The 12,840-nt window shown below is 42.5% G+C and overlaps 1 protein-coding gene across 39 annotated transcripts in view; it reads right to left on the bottom strand.

Annotated features, from left to right (window-relative positions):
- MAGI1 (membrane associated guanylate kinase, WW and PDZ domain containing 1) overlaps positions 1-12,840 on the bottom strand; it is a 678,789-nt gene that overhangs the window by 180,040 nt on the left and 485,909 nt on the right. For 2 of the 39 annotated variants that reach the window (XM_054550308.2, XM_054550309.2), the window contains exon 1: positions 10,385-11,459. The gene's annotated coding sequence lies outside the window, so the exon portion shown is untranslated. 39 annotated transcript variants of the gene reach the window in all.

The raw sequence follows: 12,840 nt of genomic DNA, 5'->3' as shown, positions 1-12,840 counted from the left end.
AACTGGAAACACATACCAACTACTGTCGACCAGAAACATGTACCAACTACCAACAAACAGACATACACACCAACTACTGTGAAACAGAAACACGTATCAACTACCATCAAACAGAAACAAATACCAGCTACTGTCAACCAGAAACACATACCAACTACATCAAACAAACACACATACCAACTACTGTCAAACAGACACATACCAACTACTGTCAAACAGACACATACCAACTACCATCAAAAAGACATACACCAACTACTGTCAACCAGAAACACATACCAACTACTGTCAAAGAGAAAACCTCTTCTGCACAATATTGTCAAGCAACCATCTGAAATGGATACCGTGTTCTGGGACCAAGAACAAACAAAAAAGATGCCTGTGTCCTTTTAACCTGTATTCTCACTTGTGATCATGGCCAAAGCAGAAGTGCTCATTGAGGAGGGTGTAAGGAAATATACTTGGATCAAAAGCCTGGCCAGGCTTTCCACACTATTCCTAGACACAAAGGGAGCTGGCTTCCTGGGCACTCTAGCAGACTGTGGCAACTATTTAGCATATGAAGAGAGGCCTGTGCCTTTACCCACTTTCTGGAAACAAAAGCAGTCTGTCGTCAATATAAATACAGTTTACATACCAATGCTTTCTAATTAACCTTTCACCACAGTAGTTTTGACCACAAGTGCATTTTCCTTCTTAGCCTCAGGAACCTGGGAGAGGACTTAACCCTAGGCTTCTCAGTCGTTGCTAATGATAGGTTTCCAGGGGCTTCAAACAAAGTTTGGATTTCAGGATCAGCTCTGCCACTTGCTACCTGAACTCAAGCAAGTAAGGTAACCTCTCTCACTTCCCCTACACTCACTTCCACAGAAAAGGCTTAAGAGCTTTCTCATAAGATCAATGGGAATATTAAACAACATATGGAAAGTGCTTAACACCAAGATAGGCTCAAAGGGAAAGTCACAAACCACATACAACAGCAACTTATGCTATAACAACTTATGCTATATGTTATGTTCAGTAACTTCTAAGCTAAAAGGAATATTCGAGATCAGTAATCACAACCAATAGGAGAGAGACTTCTTAGTTTACACATGCCTTCCTGGACTACTCTATCTAAAGTTACGTCAAACCCCTTTATTCTCTACCCCCCTCACCCTGCTTCATTATTTTACATAACAGCATCTATCACTTCCTGGCATTTTATATTTATTTTGGGTGTTTTTTTCTATATTCATGCTCTATAACGTAAGCTTGGTTGAACTCACTACTATATTCCCAGTGCCTAAAAAAGTGCCTGGCAAACAGAGACCCTCAATAAATACCTGCAGGATGGTAGAATGAATAAACATTTTAAAAATATAGGGGGCTATCAATTTTTACATTTGTTTTGAGAGTGGGTTGTATTTTATTAAAACGATTTTTGATACTGCAGGTTGCTTTACATCTAAAATGGACTTCTTATCTATTTATTCAAAAAATATATATTGGACAGAGCATTTCACAAAGTGGCTTGCCAGGTGCTAAGAAAGAGGTAATGATTCATCAGAGTCTGCCCTTAAAGAGGTTTTAGTTCATACACACTGGGTTGCATCCTCAATGCACAATCATTCTTCCTTCACTGGTAAGTGCCTCTCTCCCTTCTTCCACGTGGTGACTGCAAATGCAGCCATGTTGGTAAAATATAATAACCAGTCTGCTGTGAGAGAGGAAGGAAGCAGATGTGCTGGGAAAAGCAGCCAGGCTGAGAGAGGGATTCAGGGCTCCCCGTGGTGCAGCAAGCCCCAAGGCCCAACTGTTACTAAATCTGGATGGTGTATGTATCAAAAACAATTTTAAAAAAATAATCAGGCAAGACATAAAAAAGTTTGAAAAGATATATTCTTTCCAAAGGAAATCTATCCTAAAGAAAAAAACCTGAAATCTGAACATATATTAAAATACTGATTGCACAGAAATATAAACTACCATCAAAGAATACTATAAACATCTGTACGCAAATAAACTAGAAAATCTAGAAGAAATGGACAAATTCCTGGACACAAACACCCTCCCAAAACCAAATCAGGAAGAAGTCGAATCCCTGAATAGACCAATAAGAAGTTCTGAAATTGAGGCAATAATTAATAACCTACTAACCAAAAAAAAGCCCAGGACCAGACAGATTCACAGCCAAATTCTAACAGAGGTACAAAGAGGAGCTGATACCATTCCTTCTGAAACTATTCCACACAACAGAAAAAGAGGGACTCCTCCCTAACTCATTTAATGAGGCCAGCATCATCCTGATACCAAAACCTGGCAGAGACAAAACAAAAAAAGAAAATTTCAGGTGAATATCCCTGATTAATATTGATGCGAAATCCTCAATAAAATACTGGCAAACCGAATCCAGCAGCACATCAAAAAGCTTACCCACCATGATCAAGTCAGCTTCATCCCTGGGATGCAAGTCTGGTTCAACGTACGCAAATCAATAAACGTAATCTATCACATAAACAGAACCAATGACAAAAACCACATGATTATCTCAATAGTTGCAGAAAAGGCCTTTGATAAAATTCCACACCCCTTCATACTAAAAATTCTCAAAAAACTAGGTACTGATGGAATGTATCTCAAAATAGTAAGAGCTATTTATGACAAACCCACAGCAAATATCATGTTGAATGGGCAAAAACTGGAAGCATTTCCTTTGGAACAAGACAGGGATGCCCTCTCTCACCACTCCTATTCAACATAGTGTTGGAAGTTCTGGCCAGGGCAATCAGGCAGGAGAAAGAAATAAAGGGTATTCAATTAGGAAAAGAAGAAGTCAAATTGTCCCTGTTTGCAGATGACATGATTGTATATTTAGAAAACCCCATCATCTCAGCCCAAAATCTCCTTAAGCTGATAAGCAACTTCAGCAAAATCTCAGGATATAAAATCAATGTGCAAAAATCACAAGCATTCCTATACACCAATAATAGACAAAGAGAGCCAAATAATGAGTGAACTCCCATTCACAATTGCTACTAAGAGAATAAAATACCTACGAATACAACTTACAAGGGATGTGAAGGAACTCTTCAAGGACAATTACAAGCCACTGCTCAAGGAAATAAGTCAGGACACAAACAAATGGAAAAACATTCCATACTCATGGACAGGAAGAGTCAATATCATGAAAATGGCCATACTGTCCAAAGTAAGTTTTAGATTCAATGCTATCCCCATCAAGCTACCATTGACTTTCTTCACAGAATTAGAAAAAACTACTTTAAATTTCATATGGAACCAAAACAGTACAATCCTAAGCAAAAAGAACAAAGCTGGAGGCATGACACTACCTGACTTCAAACTATACTACAAGGCTATAGTAACCAAAACAGCATGGTACTGGTACCAAAACAGACACATAAACCAACGGAACAGAACAGAGGCCTCAGAAATAACACCACACATCTACAACCATATGACCTTTGACAAACCTGACAAAAACAAGCAATGGGGAAAGGACTCCCTATTTAATAAATGGCACTGGGAAAACTGGCTAGCCATATGCAGAAACTGAAACTGGACCCCTTCCTCACACGTTATAAAAAAATTAACTCGAGATGGAGTAAAGACTTAAACATAAGACCTAAAACCATAAAACCCTAGAAGAAAACCTAGGCAATATCATTCAGGACATAAGCATGGGCAAAGACTTCATGACTAAAACACCAAAAGCAATGGCAACAAAAGCCAAAATTGACAAATGGGATCTAATTAAACTAAAGAGCTTCTGCACAGCAAAAGAAACTACCATCAGAGTGAATAGGCACCCTACAGAATGGGAGAACATGTTTGCAATCTATCCATCTGCCAAAGGGCTAATATCCAGAATCTACAAGGAACTTAAACAAATTTACAAGAAAAAAAAACAAACAACCCCATCAAAAAGTAGGCAAAGGATATGAACAGACACTTCTCAAAAGAAGACATTTATGTGGCCAAGAAACATGAAAAAAGGCTCATCAATCACTGGTTATCAGAGAAATGCAAATCACAACCACAATGAGATACCATCTCACACCAGTTAGAATGGCGATCATTAAAAACTCAGGAAACAGCAGATGTTGGAGAGGATATAGAGAAATAGGAACATTTTTACACTGTTGGTGGGAGTATAAATTAGTTCAACCATTGTGGAAGACAATGTGGCAATTCCTCAAGGATCTAGAACCAGAAATACCACTTGACCCAGCAATCTCATTACTGGGTATATACCCAAAGGATTATAAATCATTCTGCTACAAAGATACATGCTCACGTATTTTTTACTGCAGCACGATTCACAATAGCAAAGACTTGGGACCAAACCAAATGCCCATCAATGATAGACTGGATAAAGAAAATGTGGCACACATATACCATGGAATACTATGCAGCCATAGAAGAGGATGAGTTCATGTCCTTTGCAGAGACATGGATGAAGCTAGAAACCATCATTCTTAGCAAACTAACACAGAAACAGAAAACCAAACACAGCATGTTCTCACTCATAAGTGGGAGTTGAACAATGAGAACACATGGACACGGAGAGAGGAACATCACACACTGGGGCCTGTTGGGGATGGGGGGGCTACAGGAGGGACAGCATTAGGAGAAATACCTAATGTAGATGACGGGTTGATGGGTGCAGCAAACTACCATGGCACGTGTATACCTATGTAACAAATCTGCACATTCTGAACGTGTATCCCAGAACTTACAAGTATGATAATAATAAAACACAGGAAGATGTTTATCACAGCTATTTAAAAAGGAAAAACCAATCATTTTAGACACAATAATGAATGAACATCTTTCTATTCTCATATGACAAGATACTATCGATTAAAGATATATTTGGAGGAAAATCAGATTATATAAGAAATAGTCATGATAATCATGTTAAACGAAAAAAGCAGGATAAAAAACTACATACACAGGATAATACCAATTATCTATGTCTCATGTGTACGAGTGTGTATATGTGTGTCAGTATATATGGGGAGAGGGGGAGGTGTAATAGACATAGAAGCAGATATATAAAGTAGATATATCCAGATATTCACCATGATTATTCCTGGATTATAAAATTAATGCACATTTTTCTTTTATTCTTGGTGCCTTTTGTATTTTTATATTTTACAAATTATAATAAATAATGACTACTTTATTTTAAAATGCTGTATTTTACCATAAAATACTACCCAATGACTTCTGGAAAGTTCTTCTGTTTGTAAACAACTAAATAGCAAATGCTTCCAAGACCATTAGGAACATACCTGTAGTTGTACTAGTTAACGTACCACTCAATGCAGCAGGGATAATGCACACTGTGGGGAACTGGGGGATCTCAGAAAGAGGAGATTGCAAAGAACTTTTATAGGATTTGGGCATGTGTTGGGTAATTTTATGTGATTTGGGGGAGGGTTCAAAGAAGTAGAGCTTTGTTCTAGACTAGATGCTGTTAAGACATGGAGGTAATTCCATGATTGTGTTTCCTAATAAATCTTACCTAGCATGCAGAAAGAAGGAAGCAATGCTACAACTCTAATATTTAAAGAAGCAGCAGTCACTCATACCAGCCAGAATGGGAGGACGTGTGGTCATTTTTGTGGTTTGGACAATTTTCATGTTTTGTCTGTGTTAAGGCGTGATTACAAGGGGTCTCGTTTTTGTTCTGATCCATCACCAAGCCACGAGCAACCCCAATGCCTAACTGATAGCACCGGGCCAGTTCCCGAATAGCAAAGAATACATAAGCTGTCAGAAATATTCAGAAGCAGGTAGTATGATTAGGGTTATTTCTGAAAACAAACATAATGCAAACCTGATGGGGTTATTTTGTAGATTAAGTAATACATGTGAGTGTGATTTATAAATATAAACAGCCACATGCATGTTACCATGTTGCTAATATCTTCACCATCACTGTCATTTATATCAATCCCATCTAGTGCAGGAGGATCTATATCTTTGGAAAGGGGCGGGCTGCAACAGAAACTTATACATTAGTTTCAGTTTACCAAAATGGTTAGAGATGACGGAAATTAAGACCTAAATCTTAGAATGGACACATATGAAAACTTCAGACACAACTCTTAAAATACGCATCCCCTCATAATGTGTCACTTCTGACAAATCCATGAGAAAGCAAAAAATTTAACACCTATCCCAAAATATAGTAACTTAAAAGAAACTTGAGAAATGGAAATTGTGGGCAAAGGTGAAGTGGCATAATGTCAGCAACTTACTTTTGATGGTTCAGCCAAAGAAAGAGAGAGAGAGAGAGAGATGGCATACCAGTAACATGTGGTGTATATATGATATTAAAAACGTAACATTTTAAAAATGTATATACATGGAACTCCTGAGGGCTTCTTCCTGTATTCTCATGGGTCATTTCGCACTTTGGAGACTACTTCCTTAAAAGACCTAATTACAAGAGGTCAGAATAGTGGAGTTGTACATAAGATGTGTGTCAAAGGCCAGGAAGTACCCATAGTGAAGCAAAACTTCCTTACTTTCAGACAGGCCTTTATTGTGATGAAATTTTAAATTCTTAGATGACTCATATTCTAGCCATCTATTCATTCTTAAGTATCTACAGAGTTCCTAAGAAGGACCAAACTTGGTCTAAGGTGTCAGAGGTCCATGAAGACTTCTCCAGAGGCCTCCCTCATGAGCAATCTCTACAGGCAGGATGATGCACCATTTATTATATAGGAATTCCATCTAGTAGACACCCTTCCCCTCAAAAAAATGTGATGATCCCATCAAAAGCTTGCAGGTACTTAGCCATGGCGAGAAAATTAAACAGCCTGTATGTAGTAAAGGGGTCACAGAAAGGGCAGGTTATGCAGAATAAAAAATAAGACCAAACTCAGGGGAACCAGCTCCTCTGAACTTTTATTTTTAATTGGTACATAGGCATAATGGGGTATGATAAACAAACACACACACACACACACACACACACACTCAAACTATAAAAATAAATCTCCTCTGTCCCAACCCTAGCCTTCCAGTCCCTCCCCAGAAACAACCAATGTTTTCTATGCACACGCACAATTGCATATAAACATATATAAAAATCATAAACGGCCACTAACTATAGACCCTGTGAAATACTTTGCCTTGTCTCGTTGAACAATATTCACTCATTCATTTACTTGTCATTCAGCAATTATTCTAGGAACCACTAAAAAAGCAGTCAAAACAGACAAAACTCTTGCCCCCATGGAGGTGGTATCTCAATGGGCCATTCCATACAGCATATAAACAAAACGTCATTATTTCGATAAGTGCATATTCACTCCATTGTAAGTATATGCTACAACGTACAGTCCTTTATGGATCGACACTCAGTTTGCTTTCTACTTTGCACATTCTTTTTTATAAACATTGGGCTTGCAGCATCCTCTTCTTTTATGAGCAAATATTTTGGCCAAACCCTGAACAACTGTTTAAAACACGTTCATCTATGTCAAGGTTGTATTTTGAAAATGCCTCATTCAATGACTTAGTTTTCACTTATCAACATCTATAAAACCACATTAGAGAAGATATTCATTCTAGAATTGTTTAACTAAGTTAAGATTCCAGTTGATTATTTGCAACAGTTTAGCAAATTACATTACAGTTTTTAACAGCCTATGAAGAAAGTAAATGTCATAGTCAATCCATTTTTTTTCCTTGCAACTGTTAGGTGTGGTGTTAATTCTCTCAGCTGGTTTTCAGACAGCTTTAAAATTAACTTTGAAGTTTCTCTAACCCTTAAAAAAAAAGTCAATGATTGCTTTGCCAAGAAAAACAGAGCCCTTACTGAACAAGTCAGAATTCACTAAGGTCTTATAATTTCAAATGTAAACCTTCTGGGCACTGTGTACGTGTATATATGTGTATTTATGTATGCATTTGTGTGTATGCATACATGTGAGGGTGCATGTACATGTACGTAAGCTAACATTCATAGAAGGTCTATGGTGCACTGCAGCTGAAGGAGTAATGCTGAACCACTGTTACATCAATCCATCTTACAAAATAAATACATAACCAGTACAAGAGTCCATGCCGACTTATAAAACAATAACCCCAACATTTCTTGAGCACCTAAAATGTGTGCCACGCTGTGTGCTGTTTTAAGTGCATCTCTTACGCAAAATCACTCAGTGTAAGGATAGGAAAGCTGACTCTTAACAGCAGCTTAGATGCTTTGCCACGTTAATTCAACCCCTAAGCGATAGAGCTGAATGTCAGCATAGACAGCCTCTGCTTTAAAATCTCTATAAAGGATATGACACTACTGTAACTTCTAAATACATCTGATAATACCTGCTTATAAATTATGAGATGGCATTTTATATCTATTACCAGAGTATAAAATATCACGTAGGATTTATACAGGTTAACTTTTGATTTTTATAAATGTGGGATCCATGATTCAACCCACATCTATCTACTCCACAGCTGGGTATTCTTTTTTGTCACCTCAAGGTATCCCAGAACGAAACCATGGAGAAGTTGTACTGCCCACTTTCTGCAAAGAAGCAGGGGTAAAAGTAGGAGCTCTGGAGGGCTACTGCCTAGATTCAAATCCGAGCACAGTCATATGGTAGGTGTGTGTACTGGACAAATCCCACTTCTGTTTATCTGTTTAGTGGGAATGATATTCTTGGTGGCTGAGTGTATTGAAGAGGAATATATATATAAAGAGCTGATAGCAGTGTTTGCCCTATATTTAGGTACTCCATACAGCTTGCAACTATAGTTATTTGCCCATATTCACTCCATAACAGAATTACAACCAGGTATGTTCTATCCCAGACTCAGGGCAGAGCCTGGAGTTCAAACATACCACATGTTGAGAAAAAAGGCCAACTATGAAGTTCATTGGGAGCTTAGAACAATGAAGAAAAGTTAAGAACAATGTTCAAATAAGGAGTAAATGAAGTAATTGAGGAACTCCAAAACTACCATCCCAGAGCTCCTCAAGCAAAGGTCTCCAATAACCTCCTGCAGCCCTGCAGCAATAACCTGCAATAACCAGCCCTGCAGACTGCAACCCATTCAGCCTGATGTGAATACACTTTGCTCTGGAGGAAGAAGCTCCGCTCATGGCAGACAGGCCTGATGGCCAGAAGTTACATTTCCTGTGAGTGAGCAGGGAAGCCATGGAAACTAGAGCCATGGGGTACTGGGGGCATCCCAGGTGAAATGAGGCTCTCACCACCTCAGAGGAGCCTTCTGCCCACAGATGAAGCATCCCAATGAGGGACAAGAGGGGCAGCTGGCACACAGCTCGCAAGAAGGCCTAGGCACCCTACCATCCCCTCTCCCTGTACTGGGGACCACCAGAGGCTCAGGGCCAGGGGAGAAAAGTGGCTCTACAATAAGGCTCTGCACAAAAGGGCCTCCCTTTTCAATTCCTCTCCATTTTCTCCAGCTGAGCCCAGCTTTATGCAAACAACACTCTTTTTTTTTTTTTTTGAGACAGAGTTCTCTCCCTCTCGCCCAGGCCGGAGTGCAGTGGCGCGATCTCAGCTCACTGCAACCTCTGCCTCCCAGGTTCAAGCTATTCTCCTGCCTCAGCCTCCCTAGCAGCTGGGACGACAGGCATGCGCCACCACGCCCGGCTAATTTTCGTATTTTGAATAGAGACGGGGTTTCACCATGTTGGCCAGGCTAGTCTCGAACTCCTGACCTCAAGTGATCCGCCCAACTCGGTCTCCTAAAGTACTGGGATTACAGGTGTGAGCCACCACGCCCGGTTGCAAACAACACTTAAGATCAAAATGCAGGCTACTGGAGGGGTGGGGTGAGCCAACAGTTCATTAAGTGGCAGCAGGCCAGGGAAGCGTGGACGGCGGGAACGGGAGGCAGCAAGGGGGAAGGGAACTTGGCTCTCAACCCACTGGAGCCAAACTAAACTGTACTCCAAGGGACCCCGGCCCCAGGCGGAGCGAGCCTGCGGCTGATGGGCCGCCCGCGTCTCCTTGCACCTGCCCTGGCGCCGCAGCCAACGCGGCCCCCGCGCTGGCCCTGCGCTCTGCGGCGCGGGCCGAGATGCTCGCCCAAGAAATATGGCTGGCTGGAGCCTCCGAGCTGCGAGCGCCGGGAGCGGGAGGGACGCGACCGCCAGCCCGGGTAGGCGGGACGGGGGAACTTGAACGCCCGGACGGGCGGCAAGTGCAGCGCGTTCCAGCCGCTCCCCGGCGCGGCCACTTCCTCGCCTTCTCCTTCCTTCCCTTTCCTCCCTCTTTCCGTCTTCCCTCTTCCTCATTCCCGCCCAGCCTCCTTCCTCCCTTCCTAACCCCCTCCCCTCCCCTCTTCCTGCTGTCACTTCCAAACCCAAGGACAAAACCGTTACCTGCGGGCCCGGAGCGGCCCCGAGATTCGCCTCGGTCACTGCCGGAGCCCAGGCGCGCGCTCGGTGGCCGCCCGCCTCATCCCCGCGCGTCTGAGCGGGCCCGGCGGCAGCTGCTCCTTTTATGGGGCTTGCAGGCAGTAGGCTCGGCCAGGGTGTCCCCAGCCCGCTCGGGCGGCAGCGGCGTCAATGCGCGCTATTCACACTCCGGGCTGCGGCTGGTACCCCTCTACACGCCCCCCGGGAGTGCGCGACTGCCTGCCCGCCCCCATCCACAGGGCCTTGGACGGGGGTGGGGGTGGGGGACAAATATGGCTTTCAGGGCACCCACTAGGGGAAGGGAGTCACATGGTTCTGGCCCTGGGTAGCCAGGGTAAGAGGGGCCCATCAAGAGCTGCTACCACCTTGAAATGAATAGGGAGGTGCCGGTCAAACACTGGAGTGTGGGGGTTGACTTCGAAATACAGCAGGAAGAAAGCTGAACCTTTCATTATCATCATCATCATCACTATTTTACTTATGATTATCGTTAAATAGCATCTGCCATTTTATTAAGTGATTACTATGAGCCAAAAAATTCTCTTCTGGTACAGAACATTTTAAAAGCCTGAGTGTTCTGGTCCACCACCTGGCACTTTGGTTAATACAGACAGAATCACATCTTCCCTCTTCTCAGTGGAAACCTCTGCTGGCCCCATTCCATAGAAGAAAAGCTACCCACATTAGCTCTGCATTCAAGGGCCCTTAAGTTTCTATCCTGACCCTACTCTTTAGCCTCAAATCTGATGCATCTCACCCTCAAGAAACCCCAGGAGGGGGTTAAGTATTTGTCTTTTTATTAAAGATCAGAAAGGCAAAGCTCGGCGAGGTTAAGTAATTGCCAAAGGTCACTCAGCTAAGAAATGCTGGAGCAATGCCCCAGGTCAGTCCAAGTTCAAAGTCCTGGATCTTGGTCTCTCCATGCTACCGTTTTTAGTAAACTTCTAAGGCCAAGAGGGCATCACACACCCTTTTGAGTTCTGGATATCTCACCTCTTCACTGGCAAGAATAAAACTTGAAAGAAATTGGACTCCCTAGGCCAAGAAGAAAATCCCAGAGAGCCCTGTTTGAACCTGTCACCTCTGGGCAGCTCTTCTTTTTATTCATATACAATTTTAGTTTTAGTTTCAGGTGGACCACAGCAATAGTGATGGGAAATAATCAATTTGACTAAACTGGGATTGGCCCCCAGCATGCTCACATCACTGCCTGGAATGGCAAGAAGAAGTGGAATTCCCAAGGCTAAGCACCATAGCTCATGCTTACAATCCCAGCAATTTGGGAGGCCAAGACAGGAGGATCACTTAAGCCCCCAAGTTTGTGACCAGCTTTGACAACAGAGGGAGACCCCATGTCTACACACACAAAAAAATACAAAAATTAGCTGGGCGTGGTGGCATGTACCTGTAGTCCCAGCTACTTGGGAGGCTGACGTGAGAGGACTGCATGGGCCTAGGAGTCTGAGGCCGCACTGAGCTGTGATTGTGCCACTACACTCCAGCCTGGGCAATAGAGACCCTGTCTTAAAAAAAAAAAAAAAAGGAAATGGAATTCCCAATGATAGGTTTGGCTCTGTGTCCCCACCCAAATCTCATCTGGAATTGTAATCCCCACTTGTCCAGGGAGGGACCTGTAATCCCCATGTGTGAAAGGAGAGAGGTAACTGGATCATGGGGGTGGTTTCTGCCATGCTGTTCTGATGATGGTGAGTTCTCAGGAGATCTAACAGTTTTACAAGGGACTCTTCTCCCTTTGCCTGCTTCTCTTTCCTGCTGACTTGTTAAGGTGCCTGCTTCCCCTTCTGCCATGATTCTAAGTTTCCTGAGGACTCCCCAGCCATGAGGAACTGTGAGTCAATTAAACCACTTTGCTTTTTTTTATTTTTATTTTTTGAGACAGAGTCTCACACGTTCACCCAGGCTGGGGTGCAGTCGCACGATCTTGGCTCACTGTAGCCTCTGCCCCCTGGGTTCAAGCGATTCTCATGCCTCAGCTCCCCGAGTGGCTGGGATCACAGGCACGCACCACCGCGCCCGGCTAATTTTTTCTGTTTTTAGTAGAGACGGGTTTTCACTGTGTTAGCCAGGATGGTCTTGATCTCCTGACCTTGTGATCCGCCCGCCTCAGCCTCCCAAAGTGCTGGGATTACAGGCGTGAGCCACCGCGCCCAGCCCACTTTCCTTTATAAATTACCCAGTCTCGGGGAAGTTTACAGCAGTGTGAAAATGGACTAACACACCCAAGAAGAAAGCCAAAAGCAATTATTTGTTATACTTCACATAATACTAGAATGATTTTTCCATGTGACTTACAGAAGCAGAAGACTATACAATCCACACTAAGCATCTGAAACAGACCATCCTTCACAAGTGTGGAAATGCATAAATGCATTAGCTAAGAGAGTGAGTAACATCACATT

The sequence above is a fragment of the Pongo abelii genome, chromosome 2 (genome assembly GCF_028885655.2).
Source record: "Pongo abelii isolate AG06213 chromosome 2, NHGRI_mPonAbe1-v2.0_pri, whole genome shotgun sequence".
In the NCBI taxonomy this organism is placed as follows: domain Eukaryota; kingdom Metazoa; phylum Chordata; class Mammalia; order Primates; family Hominidae; genus Pongo; species Pongo abelii.
Note: the sequence above shows the minus strand (reverse complement) of the source record. Positions and strands in the feature narration are given on the sequence as shown.